The 23022-nt window shown below is 39.9% G+C and overlaps 1 protein-coding gene across 1 annotated transcript in view; it reads left to right on the top strand.

The window, feature by feature from the left end:
- KCNN2 (potassium calcium-activated channel subfamily N member 2) overlaps positions 1 to 23022 on the top strand; it is a 215890-nt gene that overhangs the window by 26175 nt on the left and 166693 nt on the right. The gene's annotated exons all lie outside the window — the stretch shown is intronic.

Raw genomic sequence — 23022 nt, forward strand, 5'->3', positions numbered from 1 at the left:
GAACTCATACAACACAATAGCAAAAGAGTCAAAGAATCCAATTTAAAAATGGGCAGATTAGAATAGATATTTTTTCTAGAGAAGACATCCAGATGGGCAAGAGACACATGAAAGTTGCTCAACATTGCTCATCATCAGGGAAATGCAAATTAAAACTGTAATGAGATATCACCTCACACCCGGCAGAATGGCTAGTATCAAAAAGACAAGTCATAAATGCTGGTGAGGATGAGGAGGATTGGAAACTCTCGAGCATTGTTGGTGGGAATGTAAATTGGGACAGCCGCTATGGAAAACATATGGAGATTCAAAAATTAAAAATAAGACCACTCTACGATCCAGCAATTCCATTTTAGGGTATTTATCCAAAGGAAACAAAACACTAATTTGAAAGGATATCTGCACCCTCATGTTCATTATAGCATTATTTACAATAGCCAAGATAGGAAAACAACCTAAGTGCCCATCGGTGTATAAATGGATAAAGCAAGCGTGGTGTGTGTGTGTGTGTGTGTGTGTGTGTGTACATTGTTGCCATTTGCAACAACATGAATGGATCTAGAGAGTATGATGCTAAGTGAAATAAGTCAATCAGAGAAAGACAAATACCATATGATTTCATCCATAGGTGGAATTTGAGAAACAAAACAAATGAGCAAAGAAAAAGAGATAAATTGAAAAAAAAAAACAGATTCTTATCTCTAGGGAACAAACAGATGGTTACCAGAGAGGAGGGCGTGGGGAATGAGTTAAACGGGTGATGGAGATTAAGGAATGCATTTGTTGTGATGAGCACTGTGTGATGTATGGCAGTGTTGAGTTGTTATATTATACACCTGAAACTAATATACCACTATGTTAATTATACTTGAATTTTAAAAAATAAAAATTAAAAAAAACTTAAATGATGAAGATGATTAAGAGTTGGGCTATAAAAGACATTCTAAAGTAACTGATATTATTTAAGGCTGAAGGGTGATGATAATTGCCTTTAAGTATAAGATAAGAATTATCCATTCAACAAATTTTGCAAATCCTTAGTGAAAGCAAATGTGCTTAAAGCACTCACATATAAGAAATAGCCATTAAACAGAGAAGAATATCTTGGGAACTGTTAGAGTTTCTGACTGTAGTTATGTGCAAGAAGAGCATAGGAAATCATTATAAATGTATGAATGTATATGTATGTATGATCTGTTCAGGAAAGCAGAAAAGTGAAATGACATCTAGGATCTTTTAAGAGCCGTGTTATGAATTCTTACTCTATAAAGGAATTGAATAATGGATCTGAAATGCCAACCCCAATTCCTATAGCATAAAGAGTATTCAAATAATATTAGTCATCTTGTCACCAGCTCTAGATATTAATTCATTCATCCCCAAATTTATGTGTATCCACTATCATAGGTACTATAGATGAATCATTGAACAAGACATTATACCAACACTCATTACATCCTACTGGAGGGAACATCTTGAAAAAAATAAACATGGGAATAAAATACTTTGTTAGTTGTGGGGAAACCAAATAAGGGACAGAAGTGCAAAGCATGTGAGAAAGAAGTGCAGACTGCTACTTCAGAAAGGTCTTTGATTTCTTTAAAAATAATATGAACTGGTGGCACCTGGGTGGCCTAGTTGGTTAAGTGTCTGACTTCGGTTCAGGTCACTATCTTGTGGTTCATGAGTTCGAGCCCCACATTGGGGTCTCTGCTATCAGTGCTGAGCCCGCTTTGGATCCACTGTCTCCTTCTCTCTATATACTGTTCCCTTACTCTCTCTCTCAAAAATAAATAAAATGTTTAAAAAAATTTTTAACATTTATTCAGTTTTGAGAGACAGAGCACAAGTGGGGGAGGGGCAGAGAGAGAGAGGGAGACACAGAATCTGAAGCAGGCTTGACTTCATGAACTGTGAGATCATGACCTGAGCCAAAGTCAGACAGTTAACTGAGCCACCCAGGCACCCTTGAAACAGTTTTAAAAAATGATATGAACTGATTTTTTGGAATGAAGTAAAAACCCCTTGCCTTCTGTATAATGAATAGATCTGAGCAAGAGTGGAAGTGAGAAGGCTAATGAAGGAGATGTTCTAGACGATCAGAGATACATTTTGGAGACAGTATTTCCAGGGCTTGCTGAAATTTGGGAAGGAGGGAGAGAGTTGAAGGAAAGAGATTTACACCAGGGGCAACTGGGTGCCATAAACAGATTAGAAATTAAGAGGTGGTAAAGTCTATGAGGAATGTGAGATGAGTAACAGAGCCTTAGAAGCTGCTGGGTTTGAGATGCTTAGAACACATGCTAGTTGTGATATCACCATAGATATGTGATTTAGAGAAGAGATCATTTGCATGTAGTAATAACGGAACTTAGAGCTATTTATTCAAAAACATGTTAATATATGAAAAACTGAACACAGTCTGTTTAAGGACCAAGATGACACAGAGTTAATCTTTCCTGGAAATGATCAGGAAAACTTTCTTACATGCTCTTCGGCTATATAGCTAGTGGCTCCTTTGTAGGAGTATACAAAGTTTGAGACAATAGCCAGAGCTCACCTTACTGCTATAACAAGGCCAGCTGAGTTGCTCTTGGTGAATAACCATAGTCAATAGTGCTTTCATCCCAGAAAAAGAAAATACTGCTCTTGGCTTATGTTGAATTTTAACATGCAGAGCCCAGCATGAATTCATAACTTGAGTCCAGCTAGATTTCTTTCTGGGACAAATAAGCTTACCTATTAAAAGTTTCATTTGACATTTGGCTTGCCTTGAGTCATTAGACGGAAAAATTAACGACATCTTCAAGTCTGAATTGTACCTTGGATAGAGCCAGTCACTGGGAAATAAAAGATTAGATGCATTGAATTTGTATCAGCTAAAGAGACTGGTTATGTTTTCCTCTGTCTCAGAGGCTTTCAAGTCATTTCCTTGAGCAAAATCAACCAGATATGCACTTTGAATATCTTTTGCGGCACTCTTTATGAGTGGGTTTTTTTTAAAGGTCCATTAAGCCAACATTGTTGTTTCACATCTGTATTTTAATTTTTTTCTTTCCTTTTTATTTTTCATGCACAATTTGATAGGTGAACACAAATTATCCAAGTGCTATTTCCACATGAAACTGTAACAGCAAAAACTGGTTGGAGTGAAAAAGACTCCCATGAATTAGTAATAAGCACAGGGAGGTGATGTTAAAGTGATTTCAAGCTGCCACTGATCCCTTCTAAATATGAATATATATCTAGGGAGAAAGAAACACAGTATTCTTGTTGTACATGTAAAAGAGTTTGAGTATTTCAGGTCTTGTCTAATTTGTGTTCTCAAGGTCCTTTGGTACTGTAAGTACCAAATATGGTCCATTCTAATGACATTCCAGAAAGACAGGTACTGCTCTCACTTTACAGCTTAAAATATTTAAATCTGGGAAGGATTAAATAATCTGCCGAGAAAATAGATGGAGCAGGATTTTAAATCCATGTCTTCCTTCAGCGATAGCTTTTTGTGATTTCTCTGCATTACCATATGAAGGAGGTTAGGTGCCCATACCAGTCCATAGGATTGGATATAACCCGTGAGGAAAATGAAGAATAGAGCTACAGTTAGAGCTTTGGAAACACCCAGTATTTGTTCTGGGTTTTGGATTTCCTGGAAATTCCCTGTCCACAGCCCCTGTTGAGGACTCCAGCAGCCTGAGACAGCAGCCTCTCTGGGTATGAAGGTAAGGGGGGAGGTGGCTAGTGTGATGAGAGGCACCTGTTGATTTCCAGTGTACCCTTCCATAGTAGTCACTGAAGAAGTTATTCCAGAAAAATGAGAGAGAAAGCCCAGAAAAAAGCAAACATGAATCCCAAGACACATAAAGGATCTTGCTGGCTTTGGGTCATTCAGGAACTCGAGAACTTGGGGGTCAGTTGTTGGTGGGAGCCCCTGCTGTTGCTTGGCGTATTCAGAGGCAGACAACTCCAATTGTGGTTCTTTTTTCCTGCCAAACTTGGAAGGAGAATCATCACAAAGTTTCCCTTAGCGAGGAGATCTGGTCTGGGTTTCTCATCGTCACTGAATCAGTTAACTCTTGCTGAAGTCTTGCTACCCCGAGAGGTCTAGCTGAGGTCTTGCCCTCTCAGAAAACCTGTGACTCGGGCTCCCTTCCCAGGTGTCATTTCTGGTTGGCCCCTCCTCAGAGCATGCAGTTTCAGCTCCTCATGGTCCTGGCTCTGAGCTGCAGATTGGTGGTGTCAGATGAACTCTGAGCAGTACACATACCTTTCCCATGACTTTGTATTTAAAATTTTTTTTGAAGCTGCAAATATTAAAAATTGGGAGGGTTAACATGAAAAGTTGGATTCATATTTATCTTAAAAAAGCAGGGATGCCTGGGTGGCTCAGTCAGTTGAGTGTCTAACTCTGGACTTTGGCTCCAATCATGATCCCACAGTTGTGGGATGGAGCCCTGCACTAGGCTCTGTGCTTGGTTCTGGACATGGAACCTGCTTGAGGTTCTTTCTGTCTCTCCCTCTGTCCCTTTCCATGTCTCATGCATGCCCACTCTCTCAAATAAAAAGAAAACAAAAACAAAAAAAGACAGGAAATCTGGGAGTATTGGTCCTATAGAACTTGATGGCAATAGCTAGCTTGAAGTGAATTGGGTCAGCTTCCTTCATGTGGGGTGGAAGCTTCCCAGTGACCACAACTACCTATTGTCTGTCCAGTGACAACCCTATTGTCCCACCCAAAGGGATCTGCTCATTTGTTTCAGGCTGGGATCCAGTGAGTATCTGATGTTACAGCCTCTACCCAGACTTCAAACCAAAAAGTCCAGTTTATTAGCCTCCCCCTGCTGTGTAAGGAAAGTTCCAGTTTGGGATCCAAAGCCCTACATTCCTCTTGAAAAGGTTGAGGGAGGAGGGAGAACAGTGTGAAAGTTAATTTTTCACTAATCCTGACACATACAGTGGAAAACACTTTGCTTAGAGAAGATAGAAGGTGTGCCTCTGGATACATGGGCCAGTCAGGTTTTGAATTCAGGACTTTCTACCTCCACATCCAAATGCTTTCCATTTCACAGTGAATGTGAGCATTATGAAATAAAGCAGAAGTTAAAATTTTTCCCCTGAAAGAGATTTTCTTGATTCTGTCTCTACTCACCTAAGAGGAATTCAAATGATCGCTTGCCTAAAGATTGAGCAGATTGTCATTGCTTAATTGTGTTCTATTTAGGTTTTTCTAACTTCGCACTTGCAAACTAAATTATAATGTATAGTACAAATATTTTCATTATTTGTAGCCAATTGATTATATGCCAGATGATTGGGATCTGAAGAATAAACTATATAATATCTAGATAATGTATATCATCTACATCATACACACATGTGCACACATTTCCCTTGGTTGATGTTTCTTTCCCAAGCAAGTGTCTCCCATTAAAATGATCAATAGCCTGAGTATGATAAAATGCCCATAAAAAATATAGCATTAGCCAGAGATTTTACTCATAAAAAACTAATGACAAAGGTTTATAGACTTTTCTGCTGTTAGGTTTGGTTTTACTGCCAAATTGTAGAAGTTTTAAGAACTTTTAGTATTTTCAATTTTATTTGATAATGACACAAATCTGCTATTTGTTAAAATAAGGCATAAACAAAAACTGAAAAGTTCATACTGTTAGGAAGTATATATCCCCAGATTTGTATTTTTCCAGTCTTTTTAATCATGTCATGAAACAGCATATTGAAATGTCTCCTTAGGCAAGGTGCTGTGAGGATGGTCATAAAAAGCAAGTTAAATAGATAGATTCCTTTAGAGCTTACATTTTAAAGGCATCCACAAATTGATAGAGATGTACAAAATATCAAGAATTATGGAAGTGTCAGGGCACCTGGGTGGCTCAGTTGGTTAAGCGTCCGACTTCAGCACAGGTCATGATCTCACGGTTCGGGAGTTCAAGCCCCGCATAGGGTTCCATGCTGAAAGCACAGAGCCTGCTTCAGATCCCCTGTCTCCTTCTCCCTCTGTCCCCTCCCCTGCTCTCTCTTCTCTCAAAAATAAATAAATAAACAAAAAAGTTTTTAAAGAAATTATAGAAGTGTCAAATCTCATGCAAGTCATGCAGTATATATAAGGAGGTGGGTGTGGCAAGCATCATATTCATGTACAAAATGAAAGATTCCTTCCAGAAAGATATCTTCTGAGCTAGCAATCACACAAACCTATGAGACCTAAACCTAGGTTCTCAACAGTAAATCCTTAACAAACTCTCAACTACAGTGAGTTCTTGGAAAGCTAGATTTGTGGAAAATTGAAATTCTAACATAAAGGTTACAGCAGTAAGATTTTTACTTTAGTAATTTTGTAGATAATTCTTCTAAAATGAGTTACATGCTTTCTTGTTTCATTACCCAAACTATAACGTACATAATTTAAAGGTTTCTTGATTACTCAGGGTTATCATCTGTGATGGTCAATTTTGTGTGTCAGTTGTCCAGATTGTTAGTCAAACACTATTTTGTGAGAGTGTCTGTGGATGAAATTAACATTTGAATTGGTAGTCTGAATAAAGCAGACTGCCCTCCATAATGTAGGAGGGCCTCATCCAATCAGGTGAAGACCTGAATAGAACAAAAAGGCTGAGTGAGAGGGAACTTCTCCTGCCAGTCTTCTTTGCACTGGTCCATCAGTCATTTCCTGCCTCTGGATGCAAACTGAAATAGTGACTCATCTTGGGTCTCAAGTCCCCTCGGTCTAGAAGTTACACCATCAGCCATCCTGGGTCTCCAGCATGATGATTAATGACCTTGGGACTTCTCAGCCTCTATTAACATGTGAACCAATTCCTTACGATAAAGTGTATGTGTGTGTTTGCGTGCACATGTGCACATGTATAATAGAGTCTTGTTTATTTTATTTCTCTGGAGAACCCCAATTAATACACCATCCAAACACATGTTGGCATCATTTTGAATTCACAGGTGACACTTATTCAAGTATGAAAGACTGCTTACCACATACTGTATGTTTTTAGTTCTCATGTTGCACAAGTCTCAATGTATGTTGCTTTGTTTATAAATCCACCATTAGATGGTTTTTCAAGCAGTCAGTTGTCGTTTCTTCTTGCTATTTTCAATTGAACAGACTCACTAATTTTTTTGTTATTCTTATTTTAAGATTTTGATGTGTTGGGGGGGTGGTCAGGAAATCAGACAATCAGGATTCCTGGAAGTATGAAAGGTTGCTCATGAATAACCAACCCAGGCTTTTTGACATTGATTCTTGGCCATTGGGGGGTCTAGTATGTTCTTAGTCTGTAGCTTAATTCTGGATAGATGGATTGCTTGGCTAAGAGGGTGCTATATAACTGAGTTCTGTGTATTTGGTTATTGAGATATAATAATTAATACTGCCCCAGTTCTAAAACTATTAAAGCATAAATGTGCAGAAGGAGAAATGAATAAAAAGGAAAAATGAATAAAAAGGAAGCTTGAGGCGTCAATACATCTTTCAACTGCGACCCAAATCCATAAGACTGATGGAATTTGGAGGAAATGTCAGGTACATCTGAGACCCTTGAGATTTCCATAGAAGAGATAGGGCGTCATGGTCTTTTCACTGGGGTTGGTTGGTGCTGTGGGCTAAATGTTTGCATCCTCTCAAAATTCATATGTTGAAGATCTAATCTCCAATGTGATGGTATTTAGAGTAAAAAGAGAAAATGAGAGTGGAGCCCTCATGACCATTTTTCATGCACTCATTAGAAAACAATGAGAGGATTTCTCTCTCTGCCATGTGAGTGTATCACAAGAAAGTGTCTGCAAACCAGGTAGCGATCCCTCATCAGGAACCATAATAGCCAGCACCTTGATTTCGGACTTCCTTGTCTCCAGAAGTGTGAGAGAGAAATGCTCTCTTTGTTGTGGAAGCCAATCAGTCTGTGGCACTGGTTATAGAAGCCTGAGTTGATTAAGACATGTGGTGAAAGGGAAGAGGAACAGATCAAGGAAATCAGAGTGGGAGGGAGAATGCTCATCTCTCTGCAATGGATGGACGTGGGACAAAGACTACGCTATCTTGGCTACTTGGGGGCAAAGATATGCGGTATGTGTAGGGAGCAGGGAGAGGTGGGGACTCCCTCTTGGAGATATCAGTGAATCACTGTGGTACGTATAGTAACTGTACCTACCTGCTTCCTGTATAAGATGTGTTGAGAAGCTGCCTCATTCCTCTGATATCCCTCCCTAGTAATTCACGCAATATATTGACAAGTAAAAACAACAGCAGTGTGAATCTTGGATGTTTATGTAGCCTCTAGGTGTTTTCTTTTTTCCTAAAGCAGCAACTTTTAACTTCTGAATTTAATTCAACATTAATTCAACAGACCCTGATGGGTCACCTCCCATGTAACAGCTGCTGTGGCCACAGAGATGACATAGCATTTCAGGAGGCGTGTGTCGAGTGGGAATGGGGAGTCACTAGTTAACAATGCTGGGAAGTACAGAAGTGGTGTTCACAGCCTGTAAGAGATCAGGAAAGGACTCAAGTACATTCAGGTGCCTCAGTGTTCTGTTTGTTCCTTTTTACTGTATTTTCAAAAATGTGTTTCTTGCGTAAGCCTCACCCCCCAGGCAACACCTAAAGGCTGCCCTTCCTGCTTGTAGCCACATCACTGTGCAGCACTGACCACACCGATCCCAATAATCACCTTCCTGTGAACTTATATAAATGTGACCATAGGACTTTGTATGTGTGAGATCACACTTACCAATTGGTTTGTTACTTGGTTTTGCTTAATGGCTAAGTGTTGGTGATCACTCCATGTTTCTAGATAGAAGTCTTTTTCATACTTTTAAAAAACATTGGAGGGTGCTTTTGGGTGGGCATTTTCCCTCTATGATATATCATGCTACAAGGAACACCATTGTAAATATAACTTTGTACATATATGCAATGGTTTTATTCATTTATTTGTATTTATTTATTTAAAGTCTATCCATTTATTTTGAAAGAGAGAGCAAGCAAGCATGAGTGGGGGAGGGACAGCAACAGAGACAGAGATGGAGAGGGAGAGAGAGAATCACAAACAGGCTCTGCACTGGCAGCACAGAGCCCAAGGTGGGGCTCTATGTGAGGCTCTTTCTCATGAACCATGAGACCATGACCTGAGCCAAAACCAAGAGTTGGATGCTTAACCAACTGAGCCACCCAGGCACCCCAATGCAAATGTTTTTAGAGTAGATTCCTGTTGGTGGACATAAGTGTAAAGTTGTGTATTTGACATTTTGGGGAGATATTAGCAAACTGGTTTTCCAATAGGCTTTACCAATACTTCTTGCTTTTGGTGTACGAGAAAGCTAATTTCTTGCATCCTTACCAATGCATTATATATAATTAATGTTCAGTGTGATAGAAAAAATTATTTCAATTTGCATTTCTTTGATTCTTTAGGAGGTTTTCTTTCTTTCTTTGACATTTGTATTTCATCTTCTCAGAGTTGCTTGTTAATACCCTTTTATTATTTATTTCTCTATCAATTTGGTTTCATTTTTCTCTTACCAGTTTCTTAGACCTCTTTAAAAAAATAATACATATTCTTGATATTAATCCTCTGTGTGTTAAATATGATACTTGTCTTTTTGGCTTCAGTCCCTTTGGATGTTTCTTAATGCCATAAGATCAGATCAGTTTTCTTTTCCTTTATGGCTGTTGGGTTTAGTCAATACTTAGGGAAACCTTACCTTGAGATTATAAAACCGTATCTCCTTTATATTTTTCTGCATTTCTATAGTTTTGTTTCTTCCATTCAGTGAGTTGTGTTTTCTAAGGATTAGTGGGCTCAGTTACATGAAGAAGGCTTAGAAAGTCTTCCTAAACATTCCTTTGAGGCAATTGTCCTAGTTTTTAAAAAGTTGAATGAGAAAGAAACAAGTTCCTTGTCCTTTGAACTTCTTGGGGACATAATCTACGTCCTCTGTGTCACTATCTTCATTGTAAACTAGGGTTTCCTCTTCCTTTCTATTTCATGTTTCAGTCTGCTGATAACTGGGGTCTGTCCAGTCATCAGAAAGTCTCCATCCTTCCCTTTTTTTCTTGAACTCTCCTGTAGACTGTGAAACCAAGATTTTCCTTAAACTGGGAGGGGAGAATGAAGGCTGCTTCCTAAGAAAATCAAGAGACTCCTCTCTGGAACAAAAATGGGGAAAGGGAGGTGGAGAAGATGAAAAGAAAGAAAAATAGAAGAGATCATAGGGCCTCCTAAGGATCATAGTCCTGAGACCTATAAATACACAATATTTTCTCTGGTGCTTGTTAAAGAAAGTGGCAAAAATGAAATGAAGGGGGTATGCCTGGGTGGCTCAGTGGGAAGAGCATGCAACTCTAAATCTCAGGGTTGTGAGTTCGAGCCCCACATTGGGTATAGAGATTACTAAAAATAAATAAATAAACTTAAAAAATATTTTTAAAAAGGAGGCGAAAAGCCCTTTCTTACCCCATCTTATATAACTCCCCTGCCCTCTGATGGAGTAGCCCTCCATCAAGTATTCTACCCCCTGTAAGTAAGCCTAATTTTAAGACTGCCTTTTCACCATTGTCCTCCAAAGCCTTGATCTTGGGATAAGCAACATACTAAAATCTAGAACAAGAAATGTAAGACTCCTTTATCTTGGAACTCTACTTATTAATCACCTCGAAAAATCTTTTTGATTAATCGTATTTCAACAGCTTGGCCCATTTCACATAATTTATCTTCAATGACAAAGTGCCCTATTTCCTAAGTCTCTTTCCCACTGTCTCTGGGACCACTAAAAAAGTTTTTTCTTCTTAGCAAAGTATCAAATAAATGTAAGCAAAACCCTGGCTTTTATCTTGGCTAAAAACACAAACAAGAAACTCCACAAGCAAATTAGTATCTCCTGGAGACTGAGAAGCAGTCGGGAATTTTAATTCCTGTGATAGAATACCCCCCTCCCCCGCCCCCAGTTTCCACAGACAGCCCTCTGCAAGCCAGCTTTACACTATTGTCTGGGCTTTCATAAGAAAGCTCCTGGTCTGTCTTTTGAAGTGAACACTGAAGTGAGTCTCATCCCCGGCGCTCCAGTCACTTGTCAATATCAAATGAGACCCCTGCCACCTCTGTGGTGCCTGCCTTGTGCTATGTCTTCTTGACTGCTGAGAACTTTAAGATGTGTGCTTCAAACAGCCGAACCCCATGCTGCAGGCTGCTTGTGGTGTGCACTTTGGCTGCCAGCCCTAAGACTGAGAGCTGTGGACTTCTACAACTGTCACTGACAGCCTCTTATAAAAGGCTTCTGTCTCACTGTATTTTAAGTGTATGTCAGAGCTACTGGAGGGTGAAAGAGGGAAGACATCCCACGGGTAATTAATTAATGGCCGCAAGTAACCGTTGCCAGTCGTCTTCAGAGAATGCTTTCATTCTCTTTCCTTCATCGGTTACGATCATTGGAGGACCGTGATTTGTTTTTTAACTGTAGCATTCATACAAAATATACCTGTTCTGTTACTTACATGTTAGTATGAGAAATTGACATTTCCATAATTTAAAATGTTGCAGCTCCTTCTTCTATTGGAATTCTTCATAGGATATTCATGGGACTGCGAGTCTCTCAGGATGTATAACTCAACCAGGTAGAGTGTCCCAAGAAAAAAGCCTTGAATCCTCAAATGCCTTAAAACGCATAGGTTAATAGTCCCTTGTGTATCACCTAGGAAAACTGACTCCTGCTCTTCTCTGATCTGTTAGACCAAGTGTTGGTTCACTAGTATTCATTTTAAGTGGATTTTTTCATTTCAGTGATACTTTTACTTTCATATTCAGTATTGTTTAGGGATTTCACGTCTTTTTTTAAGAGAGAAAGCATAAGTGGGGGAGGGGCAAGGGAGGGAAGGAAGGAAGGGGGGGAGAGAGAGAGAGAGAGAGACAGAGAGGATCTTAAGCAGGCTTTTTGCCTAGCACAGAGCCCAAGGTGGGGCTGAATCTCATGACCCTGGCATCATGACCTGAGCTGAAATCAAGAGTTAGATGCTTAACTGACTGAGCCACCCAGGCACCCCTTTTCTCATCATCTCATCTCAACTTTGTTGAGATACAATTTACATACCATATAATTCACCCCTTAAAGTATACAAATCAATGATATTTCGTGTCTTCATGGAGTTAAGTGACCATCAGTGTAAGCAAAGTTTTAAATATTTTTGTCACATCATAAACAAACACTGTGCACATTAAGAGTGACTTTCTGGGGCGCCTGGGTGGCTCAGTCAGTTAAGCGTCCTACTTCGGCTCAGTTCATGATCTCACGGTCTGTGGGTTCAAGCCCTACATCGGGCTCTGTGCTGACAGCTCAGAGCCTGGAGCCTGCTTCAGATTCTGTGTCTCCCTCTCTCTCTGCCCCTCCCCAGCTCACAATCTGTCTCTCAAACATAAATAAACACAAAAATTAAAAAAAAAAGAGTGACTCTCCACTTACTGCCCAAGATAACCACTCTGTAACTTTTTGTTGATAGCTTGATCCTATTCCGGAAATTTCCTATAAGATGGAGTTATACATGTGGTCTTGTGTGACGGGCCTTCCTTCACATGTTTTCAGGGCTCCTTCATGTTGTATCATGCATCAGAATTCCATTTCTTTTTACCAGTGAATAATATTCCATTGTAAGAGTATACCACGTTTTATTTACACACTTAGTGGTTGATGGGCATTTGAATTCTTTGCAGTCTTTGGCTATTATTATCAACACTGCCTCTCTAAACATTTGTAGGCAAGTTTTTGTGTAGATGTGTATATTCTTTTCTCTTGGGCATCTACCTAGGAGTAGAATTGCTGGTTAATGAAGGAACTTTACATTTCATATTTTGGGGAGCTACCTTACTGTTTTCCAAAGCAGTGGAACCATTTGACATCCCCATCGGCCACGTATGAGGGTTCAGATTTCACCACACTGTCTCCACTGGTTGAAAAGACTATCCTGGGGGCACCTGAGTAGCTCAGTTGGTTAAGGATCTGACTCTTGATTTCAGCTCAGGTCATGATCCCAGGGTGGTGGTATGAAGCCCTGTATCAGTCTCTGCACTGATGACACAGAGCCTGCTTGAGATTCTCTCTCCTTCTCTCTGCCTCTCCCCTGCTCACACTCTCTCTCTCAAATAAATAAGTAAACTTAAAAATAAATAAATAATTTTTAAAAAGACTATGCTACCCCCATTGAATTGTCATGGCACCTTTGTCAAAAATCACTTCACCATAAATGTAAAGCTTTATTTCTAGATTCTCAGTTCCATTCCACTAATGTATGTACCTATCATTATGCCATTGCACACTGTCTTGATTATTGTAGCTTTGTGCTACGTTTTTGCTCAATGAGCATGAATCCTTTGGTTTTGTTTTTTCTCAGGATTATTTGGCTATTTGGACTTGCATTTCCATATGAATTTTTAAATTTTTTTTTCTTTTTTTTTTTTTTGAGAGAGAGACAGAGACAGCACGAGTAGGGGAGGGTCAGAGAGAAAGGGAGACACGGAATCTGAAGACAGGCTCCAGGCTCTGAGCTAGTTGTCAGCACAGAGCCCAATGTGGGGCTTGAACCCATGAACCACGAGATCATGACCTGAGCCGAAGTTGGACGCTTAACCGACTGAGCCACCCAGGCACCCCAGCATTTCCATATGAATTTTAGGATCAGTCTGTCAATTTCTCCAAAAAATCATCTAGGATTTTGATAAGGATTGGACAGAAACTGTAGATCAATTTGGGGATTATTGGCCTCTTAATAATATCAAATATTCTCAGTCATGAACATGGAATGTCTCTCCAATTATTGAGGTGTCTTTTAATTTCTTTCAAAAATATTATTTAGTTTGTGTATAAGTGTCACATTTTTGTTGATACATTTTCTAATATCTTTATTGTATTGCACATGGAATTGTTTTTAAATTTCATTTTCAAATTTTTCATTGTTAGTATAAAAATACAAGTGATTTTTAAAAAATTAATGTTTGTTTATTTTGAGAGAGAGAGATAGAGTATAGGTTGGGGTAGAGGCAGAGAGAGAGGGAGACCCAAATTCTGAGTCAGGCTCCAGGCTCTCAGCTGTCAGCATAGAGCCCAATGTGGGTCTTGAACTCACAGACTGCATGAGGACTCATGACCTGAGCTGAAGTCGGATGTTTAACGCACTGAGCCACCCAGGAACCCCTACAAGTGATTTTTTATGTTAATCTATTATCTAGAAATCTCCTGAGCTTGTTTGTTAGTTCTAGTGATACTTTAGTGGGTTCCTTAAGATTTCCTATATATAATAATCATGTCATCTGTGAATATAGTTTTACTTCTTCCTTTCCATCTGGATGCCTTTTATTTCTTTTTCTTGCCTAATTGCACTGGCTAGAACTTCCAGTACAATATTTAATAGAAGCAGAAAGAACAGATATTGTCTTGTTTCTGATCTTAGAAAGCACTTAGCCTTTCACCAGTAAATATGATATTACCAGTGAATTTGTCATTGATGTCTTTTGTTGCATTGAGAAAATACCCTTCTATTTCTAGTTTGTTGACTGTTTATTATGAAAGTGCTTTGAATTTTGTCAAATGTTTTTCTCTATCTATCAAGGAGATTGTATAGTGTTTACCCTTTTTTCTGTTGATATGTATTACACGGATTGATTCTTTTTTAAGTTTTTATTTAAATTCCAGTTAGTTAATATACAGTATAATATTAGTTTCATGTGTACAATACAGTGATTTGACACATACAACACTCGTGCTCATTACATCAGGTGCACTTCTTAATCACACTAATTGGTTTTTGAATGTTAAACTGACCTTATCTTTATGGTAAACCCCTCTTGGTCATAGTGTATAATAATTTTTATACATTGCCATTTTCAATTTGATTATATTTTGTTGATGATTTTTGCATATACATTCATAAATGATATCGGTCTGTCATTTCTTGTGATGTCCTCAAGTTCAGTGATTTTTTATTTCTCACCACTCATGTCTACTCCTGAGCCTCTGTAGTGAATTTGTTATTTTGGTTATCACACTTTTCAACTCCAGAATTTCTATTTGGTTCTTTTTAGTAATTTCTGTCTCTGCATCAGCATTCTCTGTTTGATGAGTCATTCCCATCATACTTCTCTTAAACCTTTCTCAAGGTATGGGTTAGAGCTGGGTTCAATAGATGTGTCAGGATATGTGTCAATATATGTGTTTGGCGGGTGGGGGACAGAAGATGATCTGCTCCCTTCTGAATGATGAGGGTGTGGGTATGAAGCCTAGAACCACAATAACTATTTTTCCCACTTCAAGGTAAAACACCCTGAGGATTAAGCCAGTATCTATGAAAGAAGACAATGACAGGAAATAGCTGAAGAAAGTCACTGGAACCCTGATGATATCTTCTTCTTTTTTTTTTTTTTTTAAGATTTGTATTTATTTATTTTGAGAGAGAGACAGGGAGAGAGAGAGACAGAGAGACAGAGAGAGAGAGAGAGAGAATCCCAAGCAGTCTCCACACTGTCAGCACAGAGCCTCATGCAGGTCTTGATCTCACAGTGTGTGAGCCAAAGAGACCTGAGCCAAAGTTTAATGCTTAACCAGCTCAGCCACCCAGGTGCCCCAACCCTGATGATGTCTTACACTCTGAATCAATAGCATTGAAGTCTTCCCTAATTAAGGTATTTTCAATTTTGAGAGGCTAGAAATACTCCTTGTTAAGACGACTGGTGAATGAAAGTACCCAATAGTTTTAACTAATTAAAACATTTTTGAATGTTTATTTAGTTTTGAGAGAGATAGAAAGAGAGAGAGAGAGACAGCAAGCAGGGGAGGCATAGAGAGAAAGGGGGACAGAGGATCCGAAGCAGGCTCTGTGTTGTCAGCATAGAGCCCGATGCGGGCTCAATGCACAAACCACGAAATCGTGACCTGAGCCAAAGTCTGATGCTCAACCAACTGAGCCACCCAGGTGCCCCACTAATTAAAACATTTATGAGAAGGAGTCCTCCTAAGTAGCGAGTGGGAAACACTATCACATTATTTGTCTAATAAATATCTGTTGCGGCTTTTCCTGATACATCATCATGTGTATAATTTTGGATCATATGGATAGTTCCTATATATTAACAATTAAAACAGAGGAAAAAGTGCCACTGAATTTACAGTCATAAAATAAAACAGCAAACTGAACGAAAGTCATTTTTAAGAGAAGTGTGGTGTATCAGCTAAGGATGAATAGGCAAATCTTGAAGATTTAGCATGTACAGTGTTCGGTTGAGCCCATGACCTTGTTATATTTAATTCAACTTAGAACCGACTGTTCTTTCCCTTCCTGTGAGTGGGCACCAACTCTCTCCTTTCCCTAAGACAATTACTTGGATAATGGAGATTTACAAATAGTTCTAGAGAGGCAATCAATGGTATAGAGACAGGAAAAGGGGGATAGATAGATCTCCTGAGACTGTTTGGCAAAAGGCAGAAAAACAAAAGGAAAACAATGAGTGTTTGATGAATAACACATGGGAATGGCATTAACAGGAAAAGAGAAAAAAGAGAGCTAATGCATTGTATGAACTAATTTGGTAAAGAGGAGCATATAATGATGGGGAAATACATTGTATTTCAGAGAGAAAATAAACCTTCCGGAAGTTTTATAGTCTCATTATGTTTTTGTAAAATTTTTATTTATTTTGAGAAAAAGAGGGAGAGAGAATCTCAAGTAGGCTCCACGTTGTCAGCATGGAACCTGATGTGGGGCTTGATCCCAGAACCCAGCTGTGAGATCATGACCTGGGCTTAAATCAAGAGTTGGACACTTCACTGAGCCACCCAGGCAACCTGAGCCTCATTATTTTTTAGGACTAAGCAACCATAGAACTTTTGGGATTGCCAAGTAGAAGCTTTGACCTCAGTAGTCAGGGATGGTTTTGCATGTCTCTGATCCATTTTTGTTGACTCTTTACCCCAGATGTGAGACACCTTGGTTTCTCTCTTCTTGTGTTACACAGCTTGGCTTCCTTTTTCTGGTCATTACCAATCTGGTAGGCTCTTTCCCTACTTAATACCTGTGGCCAAATAGTCAAATAACCAAACAGTATTTGATGGCAAGCAGGTAATTTATCCAAAGGCTAGAGAATGGAGAAGGGGAGCTCATGTTCCAAGGGTATGAAGAGGCAGAGGGGACATAAATTGGGCTAGTGGGGGGCCAGGGTGCTTGATGTCAGTCAGATTCTCAGGAAGGGGTGGAGATTTCCAGGAACTTAGGCCATGGCCCTTTCTCTTCATTCAGTCAGGAGTTTCCTGTCATGGTACGCCTAAGGAGGAGTTTGTTAATGTAATATAATGAAGGAATAATGTGAATTTGGCCCACATTGTCCACCATATTGGGTCTGTATGGTTTGATCTGGTTTCAGGTCGTCTCTTGTGCTCTGGCATCAAGATTTTCTGGGTGGGAACACCTGTAGAGAAGGTACTAGAAAAAAACGACTTTTAAATTTTACTTTTTGTTTTTTGAGAGACAGAGATAGAGCATGAGCAGGGGAGGGGCAGAGAGATAGAGAGAAGGGGAGACACAGAATCTGAGGCAGGCTCCAGGCTCTCAGCTGTCAACACAAAGCCTGATGCGGGGCTCAGATTAACAAACTGTGAGATCATGACCTGAGCCAAAGTTGGGCATTTAACTAACTGAGCCACCTGGGCACCCCCAAAATCCAGCTTTTAGATAAATTCTCTGCTGGGCTCTTTGGGCTCTTTGGGGCTTGTCTGGTGACATGGTTCTCCCACTCTTTGGCATAAAGGGAGAAGCAGTGAGAAGACAACAGGCTGCAGACAAGTTCCTCCAAGCCACAGGGCAGGGACCTTGAGCGCATTCCTTCTCCCTTCTTACAGAAAAAGACAAAATGGGCTTTGCAAGTGCCAACATATACTTTTCGTTGCCCTGCAGCTTCTACTATGGGTGTTGCCAACAGTAAGGAATGCCAGACCTGCCATCAAAGTAGGCAGAAAACTGTGTGATTAGACCAGAATCTCTATATTTTTTTTATGGTTTTTAATGAGGCACCTTGGACCTGCATGCCTACAGCACCGCCATTTTATCCACACGTGTGTTAGATCCTTAGAACTTATTCTGTTGTGCAAATGAAGTCAGCAGGAGGGCAGTAGTCAAGAATCCAAGAATCCCAACCACACCAATGAGGAAATGTCCGTGAGGACACCCAAAGGTGGTGAATTGTAGTGATAACCCACTACTGTCCATTCCTGGACTACTAGTAAAGTACGAGCCTGTATGAGTAGATGGAGCCAATAGGTCATCCTCCCACTGTGGAGGAGATGCTAGAAGAATGTGAAACAGTCTCAGCAGACAGAGGCTGTGTCTGCCCACTCCTTGGCCATTCACTGGCTGTGTGACTTGGGGTAACCCAGGCACCACATCACCAGTGTTATCCTTACCTATAAAATGGAAATGATAATGAAACCTTTCCTACCTTCCATAAGGGTAGGAAACAAGTAACATAACATAGGAGCAACTGCTATACAAGAATGTGCCAGGGTGGCTCTTTAAAAAGAGCTTCTGACTCTTTTTAAAATTTTTTAAATGTTTTTATTTATTTCTGGGAGAGAGAGAGAGAGAGAGAGACAGCGTGAGCAGGGGAGGGTCAGAGAGAGAGGGAGATACAGAATCTGAAGCAGGCTCCAAGCTCTGAGCTGTCAGCACAGAGCCTGACAGAGGGCTCTAACCCACGAACTATGAGATCATGACCTGAGCCAAAGTCGGACACTTAACCGACTGAACCACCCAGGCGCCCCAGAGCATCTGACTCTTGATTTTGGCTTGGGTCAGGGTCTTGTGGTTAGTGGGTTCAAGTCCCACCTCAGGTTCTGCACTGGCAGTGCACAGTCTGCTTGGGATTCTCTCTCTCTCCCTCCCTCACTCCCTCTCTCGGACCCTCCTCTGGTGGCTCTCTCTCTCAAAATAAATAAATAAGTAAACATTAAATAAATAAATATATATTTAAATAAATGATTTAAACTAGATTTAAACTAGAAGGTGCTGCCCTTCAAGGTTCTTTTTTGTTTGTTTTTTAGTGACTTTCTAGATTTGGATGTGTGTTTCTAGCTGCCAAGGGATATTTGTTTATGAAATTGCAGACTATTTTAAAAAGACTTAATGCTGTCAATAATTTTAACCTGGTGTTCACCTATTTAATTATGTTACAGAGTTTGCTTCTAGCAAAACTAGAAGAAACAGAAAACTGTTCTTATTCTTTTTTTCTGCTGGCACTCCTGAGACTTTGGCATATCTACCAATTAGTGAGACAGAGATGATAGTAGAAAAAATTTGGAGACCTAATGAAGTTAATGAAAAGGCCCCAACATGGTAATTAGCCCCTGAATAATGGCACTGTGGCTAAAAATGAACAATACTGTCATCAACAAGCTCATTCATGTCTTGACACTTTCTGAATCATGATGCAGAAGTATAAAGAATACTTTTAATAATTATTATTCTAATGTTTTCTTCAAATGTGGTTTATTTCTTATGGAGCTAGGATAATCTGTGGTTTAAATATAACTGTTCTTGGGGCACCTGGTGGCTCAGTCAATTGAAGCATCCAACTTCAGCTCAGGTCATGGCCTCGCAGTTCGTGAGTTCAAGCCCTGCGTTGGACTCTGTACTAACAAACAGTTCAGAGCCTGGAGGCTGCTTCAGATTCTGTGTCTTCCTCTCTCTCTGCCCCTCCCCTGCTCATGCTCTGTCTCTGTCTCTCTCTCTCTCAAAAATAAATGTTAAAATTTTTTTTAATTAAAAAAACAGTTTTTATGGCCCTTAATTGTTCTGCTTTGACAAATGTGGATTTGTTATTTTGATAAGAAAGTAACTCTGATATTACCCTGATTCATTACTTAATATTTACCACTAAGCAGACTAAGTTCAGAGAGGCTGTGTCTTTTCACAACCTGTTTGGCATCAACCAAATGATTTCCTCACTTGGATAAAAGAAAAAGAAAATTTCAGAAAAGCATTTATTTTGTAGGTCAAAGTTCCCCCAGACTGTGGGTAACAGATGCCCTGGGTCCCTGCCTCTACTGCTCTGATGGCCTTTGGAAATAGACCAGAAATATCCAAAGTCAGGGGAGTCCTGCTTTTGAAGGCAAAATGAAGAGAGAGGGCACAAATAATTCCTACGAAAAAGAGAATTGTGAGCAATGTAAATCTGAATAAAATCAGGATCGGAATGTAAACCTGCCATTTTTTCCAAGCCCTTGTGGTCTGGGAAAACCATTCTTCTAAGAGACCTGATAAGTGTGTATGGATGGGTGTCAGGGGTATTATGTGTCTGTGCCTGTTCACAAGCTTGGAATACCACAAATAGGGGAACCCAGTTGTTCTTGTCTATTAAAAAAAAACAGGTAATTTTAAAAAAATGATACTGGAATTAAGGGCGTCTAATTGATTGGATTTGAAATGCATTTTGTGGATGAGTATGACCTCTGGTGTTAAACTAGAGAAATTCCAGTACTTCTATATCTTCATGGCAGAAAGAGAAGCAAATGTAATTTTCCAAAAGCTTATCCTTCAGAGGTTTCGGGGCTTGTTGTGTGACCTTTATTTCCAACTTTCTTCATTGCCTCCCTCTCTCTTTCCCTTCTGGGTCTTAGAAATATTAATGAGTGTTATGTGCACAGCATCATCCTTGTGGAAGGACATGGACTTTGTTGCCTTGTTTGACTTTCTTACACGTTTGTCTATAATCCTTTATAGGGAAAAAAAGGCAAAATTATGATAGATGGATTTTAAAGGTTTAAATATACATTTCAGATTCATTTGTTAATTTTATAAAGGAGAGAGCAGTGATGCAAACAGGAACTTCTTAAATGTGCCCCCACCACAGATCAACAGAGTGAGATGCCCCAAACCAGCAGGTTTATGGGGACACAGACAAAAAATGAAACGAGGTTGTTGGTGGCATCTCGTGGTTTGGCATCATCGTTCTGATAGAGGATTATTGTACTCTCCACACACACATTTATTAGCAAGGTGACTGTTTTGGGTGAGTGTAAGCAGGTGATTCCTTAAAACAGAAAAATGATATACCTTGGATTGACTTCTCTCTCCCCAGTCACAGTGAGTCTCATGAGCTTTAAAACAACAACAACAACAACAAAAGAAACCCAGCCTGGCGGAGCACTATTAATCTGAGATTTGGTATTCTGACAATTCCTCATGCTGTGGGTCAGATCTCCATTTCTTTTGTATGGTATGCATCCTGTCTTCCCCTCCTCCCCCAGCTTCCTTTGTGAGCGATGGGAACTCCATGCATCATTGCCATAAATCTTAGTCAACGCTCTTAGTTTCTACATGATTCATGGCCCTGCACCTAATCTCTAGCCAAGCGATAGAGATATACATGGCAAAAGACACAATATTTTGTCCCTGTTGTTTTCTTTATAGAACCTCTCTTTGAAGCCTTGAACTTGATATTTGAGAAAGTCAGTGAGGTACATAGAATGTAGCCATTCCTTATGGATTTTAGTAATTCTACAACCTTAGATCTAATTTGCTGCTGGCAACAATTGTGATTTTTGGGGAGGCCACTATGTCATCTTTCATTTAAATTTATGAAAGGTTAAGCAAAGTAATAATTTACCATGGTAACCCTTCCTTGAGGAATTTAATTTGTAAAGAGGAATCAAACTTTTTTTTAATGTTTATTTTGAAAGAGAGAGCCTTTGGGGAGGGAGGGGGGAGGGTCAGAGAGAGAGAGAGAATCCCAGGCAGGCTCTGCTGTCAGTGCAGAGCCCAACAAGGACCTTGATCTCACCAACCCTGAGATCATGACCTGAGCTGAAATCCAGTCGGCTGTTTAACTGACTGAGCCAGCCAGGCATTCGATTCAGCTACACAGAGCAGCTGGAAGAAGCCTGTAGAAAGGGTTATAGAGTGAAAATAAATGTATGATTGATTCTGCACTTGAGTTGAATTTTGTTTCACACCAGCAGGTGAATCACTTTTAATTGGGAAGCTTTCATTGTAATTTCAAATTCAACTCATTAGAATTTTTTTAAATATTTTTATTTATTTCTAGGAGAGAGAGAGAGAGAGAGAGAGACAGCGTGAGCAGGGGAGGGTCAGAGAGAGAGGGGGATACAGACTCTGAAGCAGGCTCCAGGCTCTGAGCTGGCAGTCAGCACAGAGCCCGATGCGGGGCTCGAACCCACGAACCGCGAGATCATGACCTAAGCAAAAGTCGGACGCGTAACCGACTAAGCCACCCAGGCGCCCCCAAATTTGAATTTTAAAGCTGTTTCTTTGTAATTTTACAGAATGGCTTCCTTTGGATGGAAGAGAAAAATTGGCGAGAAGGTCTCAAAGGTCACTTCCCAGCAGTTTGAAGCTGAAGCTGCTGATGAGAAGGATGTAGCAGAGAATGAAGAAGGGACCTGGATTCAAGCTGTTAAACGCAGGAAAGAAAGTCTCCTTNGGAGAGAGAGAGAGAGAGAGACAGCGTGAGCAGGGGAGGGTCAGAGAGAGAGGGGGATACAGAATCTGAAGCAGGCTCCAGGCTCTGAGCTGGCAGTCAGCACAGAGCCCGACGCGGGGCTCGAACCCACGAACAGCGAGATCATGACCTAAGCGAAAGTCGGACGCTTAACCGACTAAGCCACCCAGGCGCCCCTCATTAGAATTGTTTTTAATGGTCATGCTTCCTGTGAAATTCATGTGCTATCTACTCAGCCACACCCACGATTCAATGTTTCAGCTTTCTAAACACGTTTTATTGAATTGCCAAAAGTCATAGGCAATGATAAAAATAAAATGCTATCTCCATATTTTAGCTATTCAAATTCTACACTTGACCAAGGCTATTGAAAAATGTCAATTTTGACAGTACTCATTATCTGAAGTCAGGTCTACGGGCCTAAAAGCAACCCTGTCCTTTTCTTCTTGTGGATCTGTTTACTTGTATGTACAAAAAATTAAAATTGTTTAACCCCTGTCCAAAGGAT

This window comes from Hyaena hyaena, unplaced genomic scaffold, assembly GCF_003009895.1.
Source record: "Hyaena hyaena isolate Hyena2069 unplaced genomic scaffold, ASM300989v1 scaffold_499, whole genome shotgun sequence".
NCBI classification, from domain to species: Eukaryota; Metazoa; Chordata; class Mammalia; order Carnivora; family Hyaenidae; genus Hyaena; species Hyaena hyaena.